Here is a 26317-nt window from a genome sequence, read left to right as displayed (position 1 = left end):
TCTAATCTCCAAAGATCCAGCCAATACTTTCATTATAATAATGTACAATACATACGACAAACTCCTGACATCCTTTTTAACACTTGCTCAATTTAAATTTTCAAACTGAATTAAAAAGGTCTTTTGTGCGCCGAGTAAAAAATATATGAAGCATTTCTCGTATCAGTTTCCAAACCGATGCGCATCGGAATACATTGTTTGTGTTTATTTTGGTCCATTGTGCGCTAATGTTATTGTTTTTCTCGCTTTGACAAACTATGCATTAATCGGCGAACGATAACTATTACGTATATGAGAATATAAACACAAGGTGAAAACGTTTCAATTGTTGTTACAAATGTTTGATGTGGGCTTTGCGTCAAAATATATGAAATGCTTTAATAATAATATGATGACGTTCCTTTGAAAATAATTCTTACGTAGGTATAATAAATAATAATTATGAAGAATAATAGTGAGGCGTTACAAACGTTTTCTTAAGAAATATTTTACTAATGTTCTTTCATCTCTTGTTATAAGAACTTTAGTAAATCGTTTTATATCTGAATAACGAATTCGACGAAGCTTGCTGTACCTTTGGTCTGCTTCTACGAACTGTCTACGGCGGCTCTACGCTTTCCGTAGCAATATATCTAGAAAAGTACGTTGTAACGTTGAATTTAAATAATATAAACTAACTTTTTTATTGTTATCTATTTACATAATGTATCAATTTCGTATATTTATCAGTAAGTTTTAGATATTAAAGAATTTGCCATGTCCACAAAGCCTCAACGTGAATTTTTTTTTTTAATTTTTATTCACAAAACGTTTTTCATATACCCGTAAACCGTATAACATAAGGATATGGAGTAAGCTCAAATATTCACGTCTTTTGTAAGCTATACGCACCCCATGCATACATCCATTTCAACGCAAATTTCCTTATCCTAGTTCAAAGTTGTTTATTAACATAATATTGACAAAGGCGGCTCGGTGAGATTGGCAAAGTAGTTCACTCTCGTTCACCTTGGCCTCCCGATCTGTTTTCAATCAAAATACTTCAGTTATTCAATGTCACACCCAATCTGAGCATCAATTGGTTTGGTTAACCGAGTAGTCTAGAGCCGTTGCTTATAATGTTATAAAATGATTCCAAAAAGTTTTGTCAAGGCCAAATAGGAATACCTATAAATGTATACTGTATATGTATGTTTGAAGTTAGAAGTAGAAATATCTAAAGAAATCGACGAATATGATAAATAACAGCATTATTTCAAAATAAAAAACTACCTAGCCCTTCCATTCCCATTCTAATACCGACAGAGTTCTAAACTACATTATAAAAGTGTATACTTTGAGTCAGGCCACCAAAAGAATAAAAAATATATCGTTAAATATTAACAGCGAAGGCTTTTAAATGCATTGAGCATATTTAATACTATATGAAATCAGCCACGCTCTAAATATTTTTTCCAATAACAACCAATAAAATGGGTTAAGAGATTTTATAGATTGAAATAATTCGATTTCCTACAAATGGTTACGAAATTCAGCCTCTAGGTCTTAAATAAAATGGCTTTATTGATCCCTTTCTGTAAATACGCGAATGTATTTCAATATTTACACAACTAGACGCTTTTTACCTATGGTCAGCAAGAGTTAACTTCATTATGTTGACGGATAACAATTCGATAATATTATGATTAGTGTGCATTGCATTTTTATTTAAATATGTAGTTCTTGTTTAATCTGAAGAATGTATTATAACCTATTTAAGTTTTATTTCGATACCAACTTTTAGCTTTTAGCTACTCACCTTAATGCTAAAATTTGTACTTAATTATTTCATGAGTTCACAAGGTTGGGGAATTTTAACCGAAGTTAAAGATGGAATAGATTACGACTCGCCTTTTTATATTTACAACTAACTTAGTTGAGCGTCCTATGGTTCGCATCACTTTACACCGCTTCGAAATCGATATGTTTTAAAAAATTAAATTAAATTAGAAATTAAAAACTAACTCTTAAATATCTGTATCCATATGAAAACAATGATTATTAGCTATTCACATTTGAAAAGCCTAGCCTATTTTGTTTGATAATTCTTCAAATTTAAGAACCGGGCTCTTGTCTGTGGATTAATCGCCACTCAGTGCTGTTCTGCGTCAGTGTCTTGACCTCCTGATATGTCACGACCTCAGCTTTTTCCTTGATCTGGTCTATGTAAGCTATTCTCGGTCTTTCTCGTCCTCTCCTGCCTTCTATCCCTCCCTCCAAGATGGCCTTAAAGAAGTTGTCGTGTCGCAACAAGTGTCCAATCATCTTCCCTCTCCGGTTTTCTATGGTACGGTTAGCAGAGTGTTAGTATGGTATGGTTAGCAGATTTCGTTTTTCTCCGACCATACCCAGCACCTCTTCATTGGTCTTCTTTTCGGTCCAGCTTATAATAAGCTGTTTGATAATACGAAGTCATAAAAAAAAATTTATTCGGTACAATATCGATTGGTTCCGGTTTTGAGCAAATGTTTCGCAGAAATAATGATGTAAAAACCATACATAACTTTGATATTTCTGTAATAATTCACAAATCAAAATGACATCGACATATGTTTGCCAAGTTTGGAGTGGTCCATGAGTTATATTGAGTTATAAAAATAGTCATACTTTCTAGTTATTATTGGCATTCTATTATTTATTTTCTAGTCAACGTCGTGTTCAAATATTCAATGTTCAAATACATAAAACTGTTTTTCGATAAAATGTTGCAAAATTTTGTAACAAATTTTTATTTTTGTTGACATCATCGGTTAAGATAAGCCTTTTAATTAAAATTCTTAGCGTAGGTATAGTTTTAAACTAATTAACTCGATCACGAACTTTTGAGTGAAATATTGCTGTTGCTACACTTTACGACAGGTGATATTAGCTTAATGTTAGGGTTGAATCCATATTAAACAACAGGGATGGGATGGGATAAGATTAGTATACCTAAATAGATCCATTAAAAAATATATCTACGTCGTAACAATTACTAGATTAGAATATATTGTGTAGCGCACTCGCTCTGTATTTGTAAATACAAATGCCTTGTATGTGCATGTTTCTGTTGTAATAGAGAAAGTACAAAATGAACATTTTTACAATTATTTAAGTTTGCTTGCTTAAAGCAGAAAAAATGAATTGTTTTCGTTTTTGAATTAAATATTTCTCCCAATTATGTTCTAAGTATATTATATATAGGCGTTGATAAATAAAAATTTACGTTAAAATTTTACATAGTTAAAGTTGATGAAAGGATATTAAATTTTTGACGTACAATTCTAAAACCTATTCAGTTTAATAAACCCTTTGTAGATAACCGAAGGTTACACTAAATTAACTCTTTCACCCAGATTAGAAACGCTGTCAATGCACAACTGCCACTACTACTATTTATTATATAATTCTTATAACAGAAATATATCATACATTTTTTAAAATAAAATACTAAATGATATATATCGTTTTGGACACAACAAACGGAGCTTCTGAATTTCACATTTAAATCCGACCGGAATTCAGTTTCAGTTACAGCTGATACACAAATTTAATATTTAACAGCAGAAATTGACTATATTTTGTATTTAAATTATATCGGAGAGTTTTTGGCATAATGGTTGCGCCTGTAATTCGATCATGGGATTGTGCGTTACCCAGCTACGCAAAATAAGCGTATTTTTATAGAACAGGGGGCAAACAGGCAGGAGGCTCACCTGTTAAGTGATACCGTCGCTCATAGACACTCTCAATAGCAGAGGGCTCACGAGTGCGTTGCCGGCCTTTTAAGGCGCTTGCTCGTTCGGTGAAGAAAAACAGCGAAATCAGAAACATCGTTGATCGGTTTGTTACTACAAAAGATATAATGTATTATATAACCCGATATTATCTGGACTAATCTAAACACAAGTTAACAGAATTCACGAAAACGACGTGGTTTTGGCGTGGAAAACATATAAATAAATTAAAAAGTATAATAGGTTATTTGTTTAAACCATATTGTCACTTAAAATAATAACTAATCTGTGTAAAAATTAACATAAATAACATCGTAGAAAATAAAAGCTTAGTCCTGCACTCAATTCTATTTTAATACATTCGCAAAAGCACTGCTCATACCGGAATGGCATCAGAAAGCTCCTTTCTACATCAGCGCGCTTAATAAATTTACCGTTTGAGTCATTTTTTATAAAAAAACTGTACATCGTGAAATAAAATTTAGCGTCAAAGCGCACTGAGTATGCTAAGTTGATCCACAGTCTTATTTGGTAAACATGGAAGCCGTTCTTTGGGGCGATAGCACGGTAGGGTTGGAATTCATTATTTTAGTTTCAACATATTACATATAATCAAAGAAAATGGGAACTGACAAACTAGCTTTAAGCGAATCATCAACATATAGTGATTGATCTCATTTGTGAAACATAATGAAATCGTGCGTCTGAACTTCGCCGTACACCAACAGAGTTACAATAGAAGATTAGCTATCATATATATAATCTATATAATCATAAAATATACTTTGAAACAGAAATCTCAGACCTGGAATGGATGTAGCACAACTGACTTATTATTGTATTAGCAAACAAAGGCTGACTCCATGGTTTAAATTGTCTGTCTAAATAACTAAATTATGTCACAGAATATTAAAGTAAGCAATCAAAAAGTCCTATTTAATCCGAAAAAGTATACAACCTAGCAAGAACTCATTAAGTCAGCCGTCGCTTCATTTTACAAGTTAAGTGAAAAAAATTAACAGGAATCCTGTGAACGTACTATGTGCCACTAATATTCACTCTAAATTTTGCTTTTCACTCATCTGCATAACTCCTTTACCTTTTTGATAAATTTGTCTTTATCATAAGGTTTTTTGATGTATGGTGTACATTAAATTAATAATTATAAAGAAAAACAATAAACATTTAAAAACTTCATTTAAAAATACCTCAATTGATTTTTTTATTATTTATATATAGTTTTATATTTTCTTCCCAGATTATTTGTCGTGGTAAATGAAAGTTACATTTAAATATAAATGTATATATATATAAAATATATATATATATATATACATACATTTATATTTAAATGTAACTATATATATACATTTATATGTGTGTACTATATATATACATTTATATTTAAATGTAACTTTCATTTACCACGACAAATAATCTGGGAAGAAAATATAAAACTATATATAAATAATAAAAAAATATATATAATATATATAATATATTATATATATATATATTTAAATTAATACACAGAGTTAAACAGCATACACAGCATCGCAATGAAATCGTTGAAACTCTGTAAATGAATAAAATTGTCGTCGTTTACAGTTTCAGGTATCTGTGTTTTACTAGGGTTGCCACTATTAAAAGTCTAATAAATGCTTTGACGTTAAATTAGTGGTTATCAAGCCTTGAATATAAGCCTTTATTCAGAGAGATTTTTACATAAATTTAATCTTAAACTATTGTCTCTAGTGAGTCGGTGACACCGACAACCTATCTGTTTGCCCAACTTTGGCAAAGGCCTCCTCCTTTTCTTTCCACTCTGCTCTGTTCTGACCTTTCCTTGTGCATATTTCGTCTTCCCACCTTCGAAACTGTCTACCTCAATAACTGTCAATAATAATAATTATTATTAAGCCTTTACAGTGTATATATTGTCATCATTTCAATTTATATTGGAATCATTTGAAAACCAAACAATGGAAATATGTGTTACAAAAACTACGCGCTAAAGTAAAATCAATAATTGAAAAAACTAAAAGATTTACTTTCCCACAGTAGCAACCCTATGTACAAACTTTTCGTTTTCGGCGTGCTTTGCGAGTTTGGTCTGAACACTTTTTCGATTGTGACTTTCGTTGCTTTCATATGCTTAACTGATTCTGCAAAGAGCTACTGTTATTCTTCATAAAATGTCTTTTGTCATGATTCAACAAAAAGTTTGTCAAACTTAGGCAATAACCACTGAGTTACCAAGGTTATTGGTAGATGCAATTATTTCAATTTTCTGCAAAGTATAAGCCAGTCTGCCTCAAAGCGGTACTCAAATCTTATTCTAAGCCGGTTTCCGTATTAGAATGTTTCAGCCATTTTGCGTTATATCTGGTTTCACCACTGAAATAGGTTTCACCCTTTGTGAATACTCTAATGATATGGGCGAAGGCTGCGGTTTCGCTTAATTGCTAAGCATCAATTATTAGAATTAATAATTATTTATACAATATACAATAATTTCCATATCAATTTATGTTACAAGTTATTTTATATATCATGTAGCGGCGAAGACAATGAGAAGTAGGCCGAGGGGCAAGTGGAATGCGGCGTAAAAATAATGGAAACACCACTCACCTAAAGTCCACAGTCTCTTCACCTGTCTTCGTGAGAGAAGACCACAAATAAATCTATATGCACTATAAGCGGAAGAAGCGTAAGCGTAAGCGAAAGCACACGCGTGAGCTCGCGGCGGCGGGTGAATCCTCTCTGCGGCGCGGGAGCATGTAGAATGCGGTCCCCTCCTTCTACACTTTAATACCGCAAAAGAGAAAGAGTGGTGTTTAGGGAATGGGTGCGGTAAGGATAGAGAATGTGATCAGAGAGGACTAAAGGAAACTGGATGGCGTGAACATTGCCCCCGGCCTAAAAAACCTTTAGGTTTTTTATAAAGAGATAATTTGTAATATTAAAGAAAAGAAATTATAATAAATAAAGCGGCTTTTTTTTTTTTTTTTGAAGCGGTTTCTAAAGTGGTTTGTTAAGCGTACTGTAAAGCGGTTTTATAAAGCGGTTTCTAAAGCGGTTTTGTAAAGCAGATTTACTGATTTGGTAATGGGCATAAACGCACAACAGGCCTTTTATAAACTCCTGTTGCGGTTTTTACTAAAACTACTCTACAAACTCCATCCTTTCCTGGATAGATTTCCATCACCTTTCCTAAAGGCCAAGAAAGTGGAGAAACATTATCTGTTACAATTACTACGATTGTACCTTTTGTAACAGGATTGGCCTGTGTATTCCATTTTGTCCTGGATTGTAGCAAATGAAGATATTCTACCTTCCATCTGTTACTAAATGATTGTACCATACCATCCAGCAACGCAAATCGTTTTAAAAGTGAAAGTGGTTCATCATTTATTTTTATCTTTGCGGGTAGAAACTTTAATGGTGATGACATCAAGAAGTGAGCCGGAGTCAGTGCTGTGAGCTCAGAAGGATCTTCACTTAAAAGTGTAAGTGGTCGAGAATTGATTACAGATTCAATTTGGGTAAGAACAGTTAACATTTCTTCGTACGTGAGTAACTGCTCACCCACTACACGACGCAAATGGTTCTTAAAAGCCTTAACAAAAATTTCGAAGCAGCCACCAAAATGAGGACTTCGAGGAGGATTGAATTTCCACTGAATACGATTATTTGAAAGCTCAGTTGCAAATGTTTCACGAAATTCATTCGAATTTGTAAGTGTAAATATATCTGATAATGCATTTTTAGCTCCAACAAAATTCTTTGCGTTATCTGAATAAAGAACAGAAACCGAACCACGACGCGCAATAAATCGTTTGAATGCAGAAAGAAATGAACTAGTACTAAGGTCTGTTGTAAGCTCAACGTGCACGGCTCGAACCACCATACAAACAAAAATACAAAGATAAGCTTTCATAGAGCGGACTCCACGTTTTCGATAAGGAATAATTGAAATAGGACCAGCATAGTCTACAGCTGTATGAACGAAAGCATTAGATTCGTTTACACGATAGTCGGGTAAGTCACCCATGAGCGGTATCGTAGGTTGAGGATTTGCTTTGAAACAAAAGTTACATTTATGTATAATTGATCGCACTATGCTGCGGCAAGATAGTATCCAAAAACGTTGTCGGAGTATCGCCATTAAAGTAACTGGACCAACGTGACAGTTATGATTATGATAATAGGAAATAATTAACTCAATTATCCTATCCTTTTGCGGTAACAAAATAGGATGCTGGTGATCATACTGAAGATTGGCATTTTTTAGTCTACCACCAACCCTTATCAACCCATCAGAATCTAGAAAAGGACATAATCTTTGAATAGAACGTGAGCAGCGACCACTAGTTTTAATGTTATGGATAACATCAGAGAAGTATACTTTTTGTAAAACCTTAAAAATCTGTATTTCAGCAAAATTAATATCATCAGCAGAGATACTAGTAGATCTAGGAAGTCTTTTCAGAAAACGGTATATCCATACCACTGTACGGAGAAACAATAACCATGAAGAAACTCGATGAGACAGTTCTAAAATTGGGTTTGGATCACTCCACACAGTAGCGGGAATAGAAACTATTTTTCTTTCTTCTTCTACATCAACAGCTGTTTCAGAGTTAACAGAAGTGATTGGCCACTCAGATGATTCCAATTCTAACCATTTTGGGCCAGTGAACCAAATAGAATTATTCACAAATGCAGTGGGTGACATACCGCGAGATAGACAATCACTAGGATTTTGATCACCCGCAACATGATGAAATTTTTCAGGTCGAATATGAGAAACTATTTTTGTAATGCGCGTAGCAATAAAGGTCTTAAATCGGTGCGGAGATGCGGAAATCCAATGTAGTGCAACCATTGAATCAGTGAAACAAAAAATGTCATTAATGACGTGACGTTTCTTGTAAGTATCTATTACCCGCTGAGCTAGCTTAGCCATGAGTAAACATGCGCAAAGTTCTAGTCTTGCAACGGAAATGGTTTTAAGCGGAGCAACTTTCGACTTAGCACATACTAAGCGAATTATAGGCGGAGAGTGTAAAGGTTTATTTGTTTTTAAATAAACAGTAGTGCCATAGGCTTTTTCACTGGCATCCGCAAAGGCAATTATAGAAATTGTAGATTTTTCTTCAACCCCTAAATGTCGTTGAACACGTAGCTGTCGTAAACATGGAAGTTCCCGAATATAAACTTGCCAAACATCAACTATAGCTGAAGGAAGTGGTTCATCCCAGCCTATTTTAAGAAGGTGTAATTGTTGTATAATTAGTTTAGCGTAAAGTATGACTGGAGCTATTAGTCCTAGGACGTCAAATTGTCGTGCTATAAGTGACAAAATATTACGTTTAGTCACATGGTTATTATGGTTAATTGAAACTGCGTACGTAAACTCATCAGTGGTTGGAGACCATTGTAAACCAAGAACTTTTAAATTATTTTCTGAACCATCAAAATCTATTTTTCCTAATTGATTATCAGAAGATGATAAATTTTCAATAAGCTCCGATGTATTGCTGGCCCATTTAACAAGTTCGAAACCCCCAAGTCTAACAAGCTCCCGAAGTTCTTCGCAAAGTTTTAACCCAAACGGCAAGGATGGCACAGAGTAACAAACATCATCAACGTACGTGTTATTTTCAATTATAGGAATAGCGTTCGGAAAACGTACTTTTTCATCATAGCACAGCTGGCGTAATACCCTCATTGCAAGGTAAGGACTACAGCGTAAACCGAAACAAACACGATTGAACTGGTAAACATGAAGCGGTGAAGTTGAATTAAAGCGAAACAAAATTTTTAAATATTTACGGTCATTTTCCGAAACGCACACTTGTAAGTACATTTGTTTTATGTCCGCAATAAAGGCAAATTTATACAAGCGAAAGTCTAACAAAATATTAAATAGATCACTTTGCAGACTATCTCCAGTATACAATATATCATTCAAAGATAAACCAGAAGATGTTTTTGCACTAGCGTCCATCACCATGCGCCATCTCGTGGAGGTCTTATCCAACCTCGCAACTGCATGATGTGGAATATAATAACCTTGATTTTTATTATCATTTTCCACTAATGAAATGTAACCCTTATTGATGTATTCTTTAATAATTGCATCATATTCCAAACGAAGTTCCTTTGATACTGACATTTTACGCTCAAGAAAATAAAATCGTTGTTTAGCCATATCATATGAGTCTCCTAAAACGGCTGGATTCTCTGAAAAAGGTAACATCACTGTATAGCGACCAGTGGAATCGCGAGAAACAGTATTTGTAAATATGCGTTCATTCTTAATAGCGTCTGGACTCAAAGGGACAGAACATTGCACCTCTTCTAAATGCCAAAACTTTTGAATTAAACTTTCTAACTGCGGCTGTTCAACTAAAGAACATAACGAAATAGCGGTACAACTGTTATAGTTATTGGTGCAATCAGAACTTAATAAGGGAACGTTTCCGATGATAATGTACCCGAATATTGTTTCGAAAGCGGTAGGAGTGCCAGGTGCGCCAGTAACACGGCCTGACAACATTATTTCGGCGTATTGCGGTGCACCAATAAGTATATCAACCTCTGAAGGATAAAAATAATTTTCATCCGCTAAGGTAATATTGTTCAAATGCTTAAGCGATGACATATTAATTTGTGACACCGGTAAAGAGTCTGTAATTTTGTCTATCGCAAAGGCATTCAAAGATAAAGAATTATTGTTAATCCGAGAAGACAGAACAATAGACACTTCTCCTATTATCGGATTTGACGCGGAACCAATACCCTTTACAAATTTATTAGAAAATTTATTAACCTTTAAATTTAATCTTCTGCAGCATTTCATTGTTATAAAAGTGCTTTGAGATGCACAATCAATTAAAACACGCACACTGTGTGGTTTACCATTTAAACCATATATCAATACTTGTGCCGTACCTAATAAACATGTATTATTACTTTCGGAAATAGCGGGCCGAATATTACAAAGCGAAATATTTGAGTTATTAATCGGCTGATTGTCGCTGCGTGCAGGTAAATAAGGTGTGTTATTAGCGGGAGGCACAGCAACCTGTGCAGTTGCATTGCTCATGCGATTCAAGTTATTAGGGTGAATGTTTTCTTGAGAAACCGTCGCATTACGACACAGCGTTGAATGATGTCTCATGCGGCAATGACGACAATTCCATGCAGACTTACATTTATTTAACATATGCGATAAACTTAAACAGTTAAAACATCCTTTATTGTTTTTGATAAAAGTATATTTATCCTCGATAGACAATTCTTTAAATGAATTACATTTATATAAATTAAAATGATCGATGCGTTTACAAAATGAACAAGAAGACTGCTTCTCTGTAAGCGAAACGAACGCACGCGACGAAACCGGTTTGTTATCAAATGTGCGAGTAGGATCCAGATGTTGAGCTATCCTATTATGTTCGCGTACGAATGCAATTAAATCTTTATAACTAGGTATTGTTGGGTTATTCATATTATGTAATTCAAAGGAACGAATCGTACTAGAATCTAATTTCTTACATGATAAATATAGTAAAATAAAATCAGCTAAATTTTCTAATTGCAATGATTCTAAACTTGATATTGCGGTGCAGTAATTGTCAAGAAACAATTGTAAATTTTTATGTGAAGCGGTGGTAAGCGGTTTGAAGTCTAGAATCTTTTGCATATAGGCTGAACCTAAACTTCGTTTGTCATGGTATTTGTCTATAAGCGTTTGCCAAATTAAAGCATAATTTTCGGCATTTGGAATGATACCTGCGCAAACTGAAAGGGCCGAATCAGACAATTTACTGATTAAGTATTGAATGCGTTCATGATCTGTAAGGTCAGGGTTTTCGTGTATCGTACGTTTAAAAGATTCGTGAAATATTGGCCACTTAATGACATCACCATTAAACATCATCAAGTCTAACTTCGGTAAACGAAACGATCTACGTTGGGTATTTAAGTCGGACAAACCATTGCTACCTGCCACTGACTTGTTGAATTTTTCAAACATGTACTTAGAATGACAGTACATATCTTCAAATGCATTCATGCATTCAAAATTAACAGTGTATAGGGGATTAATTGTTAATTCGATTATATTTATTTTATTTACAGTTTCTGAAAATTTATCCCGAATGTTGTCAATCGAAATCATTCCCGATAAAAAATAATTTAGGTCTCTTTCATCCGATGTCTTCTTAGACCTATCATATAAATCTTGTAATCGTGAAAATAGATTGTCGCGTTTTGCTATTAACACGGCTCGTTCAATTTCAAGAGAACTGTTAGCACCTTGTTTCTCTAATGTTGCTTTACGAGTCTCCATATTAACTAAGATATATATATATATATCGCGAATTGAAATAAACTAAAATAATATATCGCGGCTCGAAAGGACCAAAATAATGTAGCGGCGAAGACAATGAGAAGTAGGCCGAGGGGCAAGTGGAATGCGGCGTAAAAATAATGGAAACACCACTCACCTAAAGTCCACAGTCTCTTCACCTGTCTTCGTGAGAGAAGACCACAAATAAATCTATATGCACTATAAGCGGAAGAAGCGTAAGCGCAAGCGAAAGCACACGCGTGAGCTCGCGGCGGCGGGTGAATCTTCTCTCTGCGGCGCGGGAGCATGTAGAATGCGGTCCCCTCCTTCTACACTTTAATACCGCAAAAGAGAAAGAGTGGTGTTTAGGGAATGGGTGCGGTAAGGATAGAGAATGTGATCAGAGAGGACTAAAGGAAACTGGATGGCGTGAACATATCATGAATTCTTAGCGCAAAAAAACATCTCTAAATCCTGCCTACAGAGAAATATAAAGGATTCACAAGACAATATTTTACATATAACTGCGTTTTCCAACTAATTCTGAATGACAATAACTCTTACATAACAATGTCTCCCTAACATAAGTAGTGCCAGTCTCGTGGATTCCGTAATCCCTTGAGGTCGCTCTCATCGTATAATGCAGTCTTTTGAAGTAAAATGTGCATTCCTATGTAATCCGCTGAATCTAACACAAATTCTTTTAGGGAGACAATCTCGCCGTTCCTTGTATAAAATCTGTATGTAGCGCTACAACCCTTTTAGGTCTGTGCCTCAGATTTATATATCGTTTTCATGATCATTTATCAATCTAATAAGCAAGTAGGTCTTCAGCCTCATGTTCGCCGTAGACTTTTTGGGCCTAAGGCAAGCCGGTTTCCTCACGATGTTTTCCTTCACCGTTCGAGCGAATGTTAAATGCGCGCATAGAAGTCCATTGGTTCACAGCCGGGGATCGAACCTACAACCTCAGCGATAAGAGACGCACTGCTGCGTCGTTCCTTACATACAACTGTTATATGAAAATCAAAGTTGATATATTCATCTCAATTTATAATATAGCTTAAAATTATTAGGAATATTAATTTAACAAAAAGTTAAGCGAAATGCGTAATGTTTACGTTAGTTAATTAATACGAAACTGGATAGCGATGCCGATGTTATTAATTTAATTAAAACAAGCACACACTCATTACACGGGGATCAGGTTCAATTTGATTTCAATTATTTGTTAATCTGTCTGTAATAAAGAGACAGGCGAAAACTATGTTTAATTAATCATCGTAAGACGTTTATATTATTGTTACGTTTATACAATAAAGGCCGCAAACTGTCCAGTCTAATCAATCTAAGGTAAACACACACTTTAAGTTACATTGTCACACAAGGGTGTGTGGAGGACCACGTCACGACGCGACTGTCCCTCATTCGTTAAAGATACATCTTCAGTAAACATACATGAACAATTTCAGAAATGGGTTACAGTTTTAAAGCTGCAAGTTTTGTGTTGATCTAAACATGTGTGTGTATATCTTTAATGTCTATATAGAGCAGCTGGCAAAAGAACAATTCATAAAATGTAATATGAAACACCGAAATTTAGTTTTTGGCCACAATATGGAGAACTGTGGAAGGCGTGAATCTAATTTGTATTTACCTTGATCTTAATTCATGAATTATTAAACACCTTAAGAAGGGTAATCATAGCTACTTTATTTATTAAAACATTCATTGGACAAAGATTTACAAAAAATTTAATGAAATATTGACGTTTCTGTCATATATGTAAATATTAAATCGTTTTACATTGTCGATTTTTCAGGATGAAATTTATATAATATGATGGAGTTTCTACACTAATATTTTAGTCAATGTGAACGATCCGAAAATAACACATATATCTCAGTCATAAAATCTAATAAAAGGATATCGTTATCATCTCGCTCAGGCCTACGAACAAAGAGAATGAAATTAAAAAAATAACGGAACTCTTTGCATGAATACCTCTTCATATTCGCGCGAATGTCGTCTCTCTTTATTATCTGTGCTGGGAAAATTGGCGGGAGATTTTTCTTTTTTTGTTTTTTAGTTACGAGCTGTCGTTACTTGGTCTGTGAAATGTGCAATGAATAGTAATTGACACAAATGGTAGTGAATAAGCAATTTGTGTTTTGTTACTCAGTATTTACAGTAACAAAATAAAAATTGTTTTAATATATGGGTATAATAACGAAATACTTTTTTTTAAATTTGCTCAAATCGATAATATCACTGTAAAGGCCATGAAACCATAATATTAATTTCTTCTTATGTAGATATTAATTCTTAATATTAATTTAATTAATAAACACATTTCAAATAAAATACAGTTCTAAGCGATCAAAGCATTTGTCTTTAAAACTAAATTTTAATCTCTTGTATTTCGACAATTTTAGTAATTTAATTATTAAGTATTGTGATAGTGAAACAAGTAGAAGTGTAATGAAATGCTGACTTTCAAGATAAAATTAAGTTAATTTAAATTGAAATACCTAAGATAAGTAAAATGTATTCAGGTTCTATTACATTAAATTTATTCAGTCTGACGACCAAAGGCTATACTTCATTTAAGAGAGTCTATCTTGTCTAGTGGTCTGGCGACTTATTATTAATTCAAAGGATCTATGTTCTAAGCAAGCATGTAGATACTAAAGACCTTTCAAGAGCGCTGAGTTTCAAAACCCATTTTAGAAATTGATTATAGTTTAACACCGAAAATATATTATTATTATAATCAAGCCTTTATTGCTGACACCCAGTGTAATATATTAACACTTATTTAAGTTACATAACCTAACTTAATCTAATACATCATATGACCCCTTTTTTGGTAATCAGCGTGACTCGTTCAGCTGCTTCCATTCTTTTCTGATGTTAGTTCTTCTTGTCCAATTTGGTTTCTCCTTTTCTCTGTATATCGTCTGCCCATCTCTTGTTCTTGTCTTCCTCTTTTTTCTTTTTCCATCGCGTGGTTGCCAGAAAAAAATATCTACAGTGAATAGTGAATAAACATAATTTCATAGTGATTGTCGTTAAAACAGATATATTATGCAAATCGAATTGTTAATATAAACTGTAACATTGAGTTAAAACAACTTTAAACGAATTAATTTAACATAAAAACTATAACTCCTAAAAACCTAAAACAGTACAAGGTAAAAAATAATTCCGATACCGGGAATCGAACCCGAGCCTCCTGGGTGAGAGCCAGGTATCCTAGCCACTAGACCATATCGGATTCTGTATTCTGACTTAAATAGTTCAATCTTTTAATAATACATTATCTTTTTATTATACTAAAGATTAATTACAAACTGATTCAAGTGTACTATGATTATGTTAATAATAGTCAATATACATATACCGATTTAAATAATTTTGACGTAATCTAACGATAATGACGACGGTAGGGCTCAAAGTTGGAATTATGAGGTAAGAAAACATAATAAGTTACAGGGTAAGCGTACTTGGACTCGATTTTATACAAAAATTAAAACATTAATTGATAGCCATAAAAACTTTCTCTAAACTTAACTTTTACTTTATTGCGCGTATGTTTGCCAAACATTCAGTAGAACAAGGGCTACTTTTTGTACTACATGGAGACGACGTTACGGGCATCAACTAGTATTATTGTATTAACATTGACCTTGGTTGGACCCTTTAAAATGGTTGACCAGACGATATTTCCATGGACAAGCTATTTATTATACTAAAACTGAAGCAAGGAAATATTAATTCATACATTCACATTTTAGTTACAGTTGATGTGTTACCAACAGTTCGACTGAATCTATTTTGATAAATTACGTTGGAGAAATGTAACTACAAAGTTCTTATTTTAATTGAATGCCGACGATTGAACGCTTATATATCCCTTCCAAGATATATAAGCGTTGGATGTTTTTTAAATTATTTTCAAATAAACCCGCAAGTGATTAAATATTAATTATCTAATATTATAAATGCACGCGTCCGAATAGAAGAACAAAATTATAAATTAAATCCTATTCATGCCCTAAGTTGAACTTTAAGAGTAAATCAAATACTGGAGCTTGTAAAATAAAAGATTCATGTCTACGTTATGTCTACCAGTAATTACAATCTAAAAGTTCCCTCACATTAATATTAGAGTCAGCGGCGCGTGACCCCTACCCGCCACGGAACCCTAATTTTATAGCCATTTGTCATTAAAATTTCTACATTAACTGCGCCTGATCACGCGGAAACATAGATGACTGTCCAAATTAATGAGAAGGGATTTATTTTAACAGGAAATCCTTGCTTTAACATTATCTTCCATGCATGAAGATATGGGTGTTACACCCGAATTTTCTGCTAATTATATATTTATATATCTTAAGTTGACTCTTAAGTATTGGTTTAAGAGTTCTGAGCAACATATATTTAATATTCCAATAACCTGACGTATTAAAAAAAGTGCGTGCGTACAAAGTACACGTGCCAGAAGTGAAACTTCTATGGCAAACTAATTTTTAACTCTTGCTCATATTTATACAAATCTAAAACTTTCGATTTCCGAGACTTAGAGGGAGGGAAAAAGGAAGATATGTTAGGAATTTAATGAATTTAATTCTCATTAAAATATAAAATGTGTCGAGAATTAATACAAAGTATAAATTTAATTTTTTAAATTTATTTCTTCGACAATAAAAACACGTGGCATTTTAATTTACAATTCGTCATTTGAGATTTCAATAAATTATTTTTCTATAAGGTAATTCACCCTTCTAACTCTCTCTCAATCGGTCTCAATCGCTCTCTCCCTTTTCTTCGACAAAACACTGCACATCTTCGTGACGATCCGTAAAAATTTTACCCTCATGCTAGGCGCACAAGAAATTTCACTTCAAAAACAGAAAATATGTTTGCAGTCTGTGGTAAAAGAAATGCTCTATCTATGTACTTCTTCTAGCAGTAAAGCGAAATGCGTGTGAGTTTTGATCAATTATTTGTTGAACAAACCAAACAGAATTTGGGCAATGCGATGAAGATCCGCGACCTATTTAACACTAAAACTCGTGTTTGTTGAAGCCAACGTAAAGCTCGTCTCCACCAGACTCACGTACGAAATTATTCAAATGAAAAGTTCACATTGTTTATAGACCAAGAGCAGAGTGGGAATTAACTAAGTCAAAAGGTATATAATATTTCGTTCAAGTTTTATGTGATTTACTGCATCCTTGGGTTATGCCGGAAAATATATATCGAAGCTGTGATGAGTGCAAACTTATTTTTTCTATGGATGTATATAGATTACTTGTTGCTTGAGCAAATACAAAGAAACATAATGAATGAATCACTTTATGCATGTCCTAACATTTATAATTAATTTGACCAGACAGACGCTCACATGACATAAACCAATGATTCGCTATTGACCTATTTGAAATTATAAGTGCGTAATAATCAGTGTAACATTAGATTTCTTTTATACCTTTTAAAGTATTACCCACTATCACCGATCTAGTAAAACCCTACTTCACTCATCAATTTAATAATTGTCCAGTTTCTTTGGAGTTTATCTAAATAGTTCTATATTCAAATGGATCGCAAGTGTTTTGTCAACAGAGAAGGAACCCCTGTACTACACTTCATAGTTGGACGCACAAGTTGGTGTGGACACGCGGTCGTCCGGAACGCGCCCGAGCCTGGCGTTACTTTTGTTTCTGAATTTCGAACGATCCATTTTTTTAGATTTTTTAACGGAAAAGCGACGGATGTTTGTTCTGAATACGTGACGTATACCATTTTTATAGAACGAAATAAATTTATTCGCGTGAGCTTTAGAATATTTTATTTGTAAAATATCAAACTGCATAATTTAATAAATAGCCGAAAACACATTAACACAACAGCAACACATCCCATTTAGATGTACATATGTTTGTCTCCGTAAATGAATGACTTTTGTTTTTATAAATTAATTATATAATCTGTATTGCATATTTAGCTATCTTTTAGTGTTAGTGTTGTTTGTATAGTTTCAATTAACTGTTGGAATACAAAATAATAAATAATTATATTATTGGGTATATTTCATCCTCTGCTTAAAAATTTTGCTGCGCAATAATTGTTCTGTAATGAAATCGTGGTTAAATAATAATAATTATGTGGTTATTGACTCAATAAATATTAATTACTTAGGCCATAGACGCTTAGTAGTAAGTGACCATATACGGTCATTTACTACTTAATTAATTTCTAAACTACGTAGTTTAAAAAAATTATGGAAAGGATATTAAACTTTGATCAGTCGATTATTTAATTTAGAATTATCATTATCTTGATAATATACTTACCAGAATTGTTCAATAAATAAACAAATTAGAAGCATTGTTAGTCGAAAACTTATGAGTACACACTAAACTAAATAGAACAATAAAAAAACTATAAAATTGTAGATAAAAAGTTTTTATTAAACGCACTGGGCGGTAAAACCATTTTTATGCGGGTACAATGCTCGCTTAGAGCGGAGTGGTTTACTAAATTAATCGATAATATAAATTGTGTATCGATTTAATTAAATTTGACCGGAGAGCGGGTGAAAACAAGGCTAATGCAGTTTACCTGATTTAATTAAAGTAGAAATAATATTAGGTTACAATGTAAACTGAATTATGTTTAATATACATATTTATAATTTCACTTCGCATAAATTTTAAAGTCAAACTAATTTGTAGGATATGTTTTATTATCATTAATTTAATTGTTTATGGAGTAAAACAAAGAACATATTATTTAACTGCCTTTAAATTGTAAATGCACCTTAACTTTACACTAATATTATGAGGAGGAACGATTTGTATTTTAATATGTTTGCAACAAATAAAATCAAAAACAATTGGACTGATTTAATAAATTCGTTTAAAATTAGAACGCTACATTTACATCCAAAATATTATCAAACATTTCCAGTTGTAGGAAGCCGTCATAAATAGGCAATTTTGTCTGCTGGTTATGTATTACTTGAAATAACATCGATAAGTTATATCATCACTAGCTTAAGTTAACAGTGATGTAAACAGAGCTCAACAGATGTTCGATGGATATATTATACGCCATACAGAGACACACTTGGAAGTAACACCACTAGGAACAATATGAATCACATGATATTGCTCTTATTATTGACTGCGTGAACATTATATCATTTAGATTATATTCCGTTGCCTAGATCGTTACCTAGATGCTTGGATGATATCAAGTTACTATATAATAATCATGTCCAAATTTGTTTTTGCCAATATTAGATAAATTTTTAATGATTTGTTCTCCATTGCTTTTTGAATAATTTTTTTTTCTTTCCCGAAAATCACCTTAAAATCTCTATAAATTAAATATCTACAAAAGGTAGATTTAATGCTTAGTCCGTTAAAAGTCTGTAATTAAACCATTAATTATAGAATAAACGAAACCCGTAATTTTGGAGCTAAAATTATTCAGAAAATGTACAAGTTTGTTAAATTTTCTTTCTAAATTTCTATTAATTACAGCTCTGGTTAGAGAATTAAAAATTTATCTTACTGAAACTGAATTTTATACTCGAAAGTCGAAATAGTATTTTTGTTGTAACACCGACGGTCTGCATTACGAAAAATAGTCAATCGTAATCTGTTCATGTTTGTGCTAAATCAAATCATTACATTCGTATTAAGTAGGTCATTTCTTGATTCTAAAAATTTGAATAGCACATTGCTAGATATAGGTATGTTATCTAAAGCTGGCGGCTTCAACACATTTACACTTTGTGCTTGTGTAGTGTCTGTGAATAAGCGCGAGACGTGATGTCAAACTGAAATACAATCACAAATACATCATGAAAAGACTGTCCATCTCTCTCGCGCTCGGTCAAGCTTATGAGTATAAAAGAGACAGTTATTGTTTTTCTTTTGCTACTGTTTATGTTGATCTTTACTGTTTTATATTATTTATGGGCGGATGCCCTTCATTATTAGAATCAGCCATGTCTTAATAATTTTAATGTTGGTCACCAAACTCAAAATCTATTTACTATTCATTAGGAAATCTCTTAAACAAGCACTTTCAATTAGTTTTGTAACAAAAAGACACCAGATTATTTAGAACAAAAGCGATTCGTCGCAGACGTGGTGCGCTCGCCGTTGACGTTCGAAAAACTCCCAACGATTCAACATGGCCGCGCTGACCATCGATACGACGCTCCGCCAGACTTGACAACTGTCAAATCTCGTTCCAATATTTGTATTATTCTCGTTCCAATAGTAGTATTTCTTAACATGGCGCTAGGAATGCGCCGTCACGGCCGGACTGACTTTCGACCGTCCTCGGGCGCATCAGATTGCAGTCCTGTAACAGTGACACAATCAATCGGACAGGTGTCAGTAAATCTACCCGCTCGCCCAACCTGACAAGCTATGACTACTAGACGTAATGCTACTGTCATACAACTATGACTATCAGAATAAAAAAAAGCGTGTGTCCTTTCGACCACTCATGGACCGGACGGCACCTTTTTCTAATCACTTAACAAACATTACACTCTTTATCTAACAAACATACTCACAGTATCAATTTGGACCGGACGAGTGTGTCCTTTCGACCAGCCACTCGTGCATGGACCGGACGACACTGTCCCTTCGACCAATTAACACCTAAGATTGGACCGGACGGGTGTGTCCTTTCGACCAGCCACTCGTGCATGGACCGGACGACACTGTCCCTTCGACCAATTAACACCTAAGATTGGACCGGACGGGTGTGTCCTTTCGACCAGCCACACGTGCATGGCCCGGACGACACTGTCCCTTCGACCAATGAACACTTAAGATTGGACCGGATGAATGTGTCCCTTCAACCAGCCGCTATCAGCTGCGTGGCCCGGACGACATTATCCTTTCGACCAATGAACACTTACGGTTGGACCGGATGAATGTGTCCCTTCGACCAGCCGCTATCAGCTGCGTGGCCCGGACGACATTATCCTTTCGACCAACGAACACTTAAGGTTGGACCGGATGAATGTGTCCCTACAACCAGCCGCTATCAGCTGCATGGCCCGGACGACATTATCCTTTCGACCACCTTCACACACACACACACACACCACGTTATTCAATGACTCATCTCACTAATCATGCCAACATAGTTAAGTAAACTTCAGCGCTTACAGATTACACATACCTATAAGTTACGGACTGTCTTGCTCTGCGTGAATTCGGACCTCATGCTCAAAGATTTCGCGATCTGAAATTTTACTTAGGGTATCAGACTCCGCTGTAAGCGTGTCTGATCCTGCGGACAGTGTATCGGAGCCTGCAGTCAATATATATCACAAACATTCGGTCTGTCGAGGTGACTATTATCGAGTTCAACATCGTTCGGCGCCGTCATGGCCTCTTCTTCAGTCATCAAACTAGTAGATATTTCAACTAACCCGTCATGACCCCGAGGTACTGGACGCAAGTTCTCGTGCGCGTATTTGAAAGTACGATGTGAACCGGTTATGCTTTTCAACTCGTAACGGTCATTATCTAATACTGCGATTATTACATAAGGACCCCTAAACTTCCTATCTAACTTGGTTTGGTTGCGTTCACAACTTTTGATGAATACGAAATCGCCTTTAGAAAATGGCTTGATAGTAGCTCGACCCTGGTTAAATAGTAAAGTATCGGATGCGGCTGCCCTTTGTATGTTAAGAGACGCATCTTGCCTAGCTGACTCTACGTCAATTCGCTGTTCTTGTTCTGAATCTGGACTTGAACACCTAATTCTCGACATACCTAGAGATTGAGAACGGATACCGAACATGAGTTCAGTTGGCGTAAATTTGGTGACTGTAGACCTAGTACTATTAAGCGCTAATTGCACATTACCTAACTCGTCACGCCACGCTTTATTGGGATCATTTTCGATAATCGTTAGCAAACTTTTCAAAGTGCGCATCACACGCTCGACTTGCCCGTTTGCCTTGCTGGAGCCAGTTGCTATAAAATGCAGCTTAATGTTATGTTCTGAACAAAAGTTCTTGAAATCCTGGCTAACGTAACACCTGCCTTGATCAGCTATTACGCGCTTAGGTGCTCCAAAAAGGCAAACGGCACTTTTAACGGCTTGAACCGCACTACCTGCGTCTAATGATGAAGTGTGCTCTAATAATACGTATTTAGTGAACGCATCAATAATTACTGAACAATATTCCTTACGGTCACTTTTTCCACTTAGTTTGCCGGTGAAGTCTATATGAATCGTGTGCCACGGTACCGGAGCTTTTGGAATAGAATGTAGCTGCACAGGCTGAGCACCTGAGGGACCTTTTGATGCCTTGCAGACAATGCAAGAGTCAATAAATTTTCTAACGCACTTGGACATCTGAGGGAACCAGTACTGTTCGTACAGTTTGTCCAGTGTTTTGTCACCACCCAGATGTTGTAACTCGTTATGAACGTGATTAATCAAAGTCCATATTAGGGAGCGAGGGACGACTGGCAGCCATGATATAATATTGTTTCTTACAACCTTCCTATAAAGAATGCCATTCCTAACGTCATATGTCTGACCAACCGTTTCAGGAAAATCGTTATTATTGTGCTTGTTGATCAAGTCTTGGACCTCTGCATCACGTTTCTGTTCTACAGAAAGCCAACCGTGATGTAATTCTACAAAATTTACTATCTGAATTGTAGGTTTTGAAGAGACTTGTGACTCGGAAATTAAGCTATTGGGGTCCGGCAGGGGATTTCTAGAAAGGTAATCCGCGTGTTCCATGCCACGACCTTCGCGATATATGATATTGAAATTGTAGGCTTGTAAAAATGCCCACCAGCGATGAACACGTGGGGTTAGGTCAGTTTTAGATTTCGATGCTTTTAATGAGTTACAGTCCGTGAAAACCTTGAAACGTCGGCCGTATAAATAATGCCGGAAGTGTTCTACCGCTCGTACGACTGCCAGCGTTTCCAGTTCGTATGAGTGGTAGCGGGACTCTACTTCAGAGGTTCGTCGGCTAAAGTATTCTACAACATGGGGCAGGTCTTTCTTTTTCTGTATTAAGATCGCCCCATATCCCTCCGAGCCAGCGTCGCAATGCAATTCAACGGGTAAGTCCGGGTTAAAGATCATCAGAACTGGTTCGAAGGTAAGCATCTGTATAATGGTATTACGGATATGGGCGTCGTTGAACACTTTTATGGGGTAGACCCCTATCAATCAATTTCTAACTCTCCTGTGTTCACGCGTTTACGGGGAACACTATCCACGAAACTGCTAGCATATTTGTCCAATAGTCTAATAAGGGCATCTCTATCATCAGCTGCCAAATCCGTATCTATCCGAGTAAAGTATGGCTGGGTAACAATCGCCTCACAAACATTAACTTCAAATTATCATTATTAATTTTGACGCTCACACCGTTTTCTAAAATGTCCCTACCTATTATAACAGGGTCCGTAAGACATGAGTCTGGTACTACATGAAATGTCAAGTTTTATAAAATTTTCAAAATGAACCTCACTCGAAATCTGTGACGTAGATTTTATTTCATCACCACCAATGCCCGCAAGATCATTGCGCACAGTACCTACTTGGGAACTTAGTATAATAGCTCTCTTTTATCAACGAGCAAGACGATCCGCTATCAAACAAAAAGAAAGGAGACTGACTCACCAGATGACATCCTCAAGGTGCCCCTCGACAGCCACTGTTCGCAGATATTGACCTATTACCTTGCAGTAGATCCACCACCTTTTTCCGTTTCTTTACAAATTGTTGCTATGTGTCCAACTTGACCGCATATATAACAGGTTACGGTAGAAGTTTTCTCGGGGGCACGTGTTGCAGTTGACGGATCTTGCTGTTTAGTCATCCAAGAAGAATCTTCTCGAAGACGCTTGCCGGTGTCCGAGGATTCCACAAAAATGATATTTACCAGGAAATCTTGCGTCCACAATTCTAGGTCGCTTGAAATCAGTCTCTTGGATTTCAGTAACCCCCGATCTTCGCTTTAGGGAAATGTCTCTTAAGATTCTAAACAACTGAGGTTTAATAGTGACAGTATATGCGTTTAGCTCACGGCATATGAAATCATCCTTCTGACATAAGACCGATATGACGTATCCAGTTATAAAATCTTGACATTCGGGTTTTAGGTATAGTTTCGATCATATTCCATAAACGCAGGCCACTCTGCTGCAGTTTCTTTTGTTCCAATTTGAAAACGCAATATTTCATCAAAGAAGTCTTGAAATAATTTTGGTTTACAAAATCTAGCCATTAAACTTTGTTTTACATTCTCCCCTGTCAGCTCATACAAATTTAACTTGCTCAAGAAAGCTGCGCGCCCTTTCAGTACACTGCTAGAGAAATCTACGCCCTCTAAATGTTTAGTCAGTACTTTAAGCTCTGTAATTAAGACCAACCTTCTATATCCGCGTCTGCGTCTACCGGATTAAACTCTACGAATTTCACTGAAATATACTGGGCGTTAGCAGTTGCCACCGGTGGTTGCGTTGTCGCTAACATCCGAGTAAGTAAAATTTCCATATTACTTAACAACTTCAAGGCGCTATTTTAGTCAGGTGGTTGTTTTTGCACGGTCAGTAGCGCATGGGATCCCACTTCTGATATGGGCGGATGCCCTTCATTATTAGAATCAGCCATGTCTTAATAATTTTAATGTTGGTCACCAAACTCAAAATCTATTTACTATTCATTAGGAAATCTCTTAAACAAGCACTTTCAATTAGTTTTGTAACAAAAAGACACCAGATTATTTAGAACAAAAGCGATTCGTCGCAGACGTGGTGCGCTCGCCGTTGACGTTCGAAAAACTCCCAACGATTCAACATGGCCGCGCTGACCATCGATACGACGCTCCGCCAGACTTGACAACTGTCAAATCTCGTTCCAATATTTGTATTATTCTCGTTCCAATAGTAGTATTTCTTAACATGGCGCTAGGAATGCGCCGTCATATTATTATTTTATACATGTTGATCTTTTTTCAGGGCAATCTCGTGAAATGGTGCACAATGTTTTTAATTATTTTAAGCATCTTAATAAAAACAGTTTCATGAAAAAATTTTATATTTAATTTGACATCAGATGCGACTGGGGTTTCTAAGAGGAGTATTGAAAGAATAGTTAGTGAAGGATATGTGAAGTGTGTTGAGCTAGATGGAGCTTATGTCGAAAAATTAAAAATTATTTACACGAACTACTCTTTCACGTTCTTGGTCTGGCTTAGAACTTTTGGATCCACCCTCGTATGCACCTAATATTTATATGTATTTGACACATTTTTATTTATTTACAACCCACCCAACCTTACTAAAACCAGAGTGGACTCAAGTATTACGTAAGCAGATTAACTGCAAATCACCATTAATAAAAAAATCAAAAAACACCCCTCCCCCTATAGTGCTTACGTAATTACATATAATAAATAATAAAATTTGACTTCAGAACATCAGTGTTATGTCTCAATTTGACTATTGCTGAGTCAGTGATTTTCTTTCTTTTCTTTAATTGCTTAATACATTATGAGTGAAACGACGAAATTTGGGAGTACGGTCCTCAAATTTTTTGCTTAAAGTTGTCGCTCTTAAACTGTGAGCATACAATGAGTATTTCCTTCTCTAAGTGGAATTAATAAAAGCAAAGCCAATTCCAAACAAAGTATCAAACCTCAACGCAACGGAACCCCATTTCATCACGCGACGTCGCTCGTCCAATTATTTGCCCTCATTTGAAATGGAAATGTGTTTGCAAATTGCAGCTTTCGGTATTAACCAAGTTTTATTCAGAGGATATTGCACATTTCACAAGTCTTCATATTATTTTATTTACATGTGGAATTGTTTGTGGAAGTCGTTAGGTTTTACTAAAATGAGGTGTATGAGGTGTCTATAAAAATATTTATCATTAAAATACAGTCTGACAAATAATTAAGCAGTGTTACAAAGTGCCAGTGAAAAGTCGAAACATTCGATTATTTTCAATCCAGTTGAATATATTCCCATTATTTTTTAATAAAATTCTAAGATTTAGAAAGCATATAAAACGCAATATTAAAATCCATCTTTTAATAAAAAATAATTCTGTACAGCTCCTTCTATAACGACATCCTATGGTTTAAGCCGCGTAGAATAGTGGTTAATTC

General features: G+C 35.1%; 1 protein-coding gene and 1 non-coding gene across 2 annotated transcripts in view; one reads left to right on the top strand and one right to left on the bottom strand.

Moving 5' to 3' along the window:
- Positions 1–26317, top strand: part of LOC125051568 (brain tumor protein) — a 260881-nt gene that overhangs the window by 143585 nt on the left and 90979 nt on the right. The window lies entirely within an intron of this gene.
- Trnae-cuc lies at positions 15323–15394 on the bottom strand. Its single transcript has one exon. It is a non-coding gene; the product is annotated as a tRNA-Glu (tRNA).

This window comes from Pieris napi, chromosome 8 (assembly GCF_905475465.1).
Source record: "Pieris napi chromosome 8, ilPieNapi1.2, whole genome shotgun sequence".
NCBI lineage: Eukaryota > Metazoa > Arthropoda > Insecta > Lepidoptera > Pieridae > Pieris > Pieris napi.
This window is presented reverse-complemented; position numbering and strand designations above follow the sequence as displayed.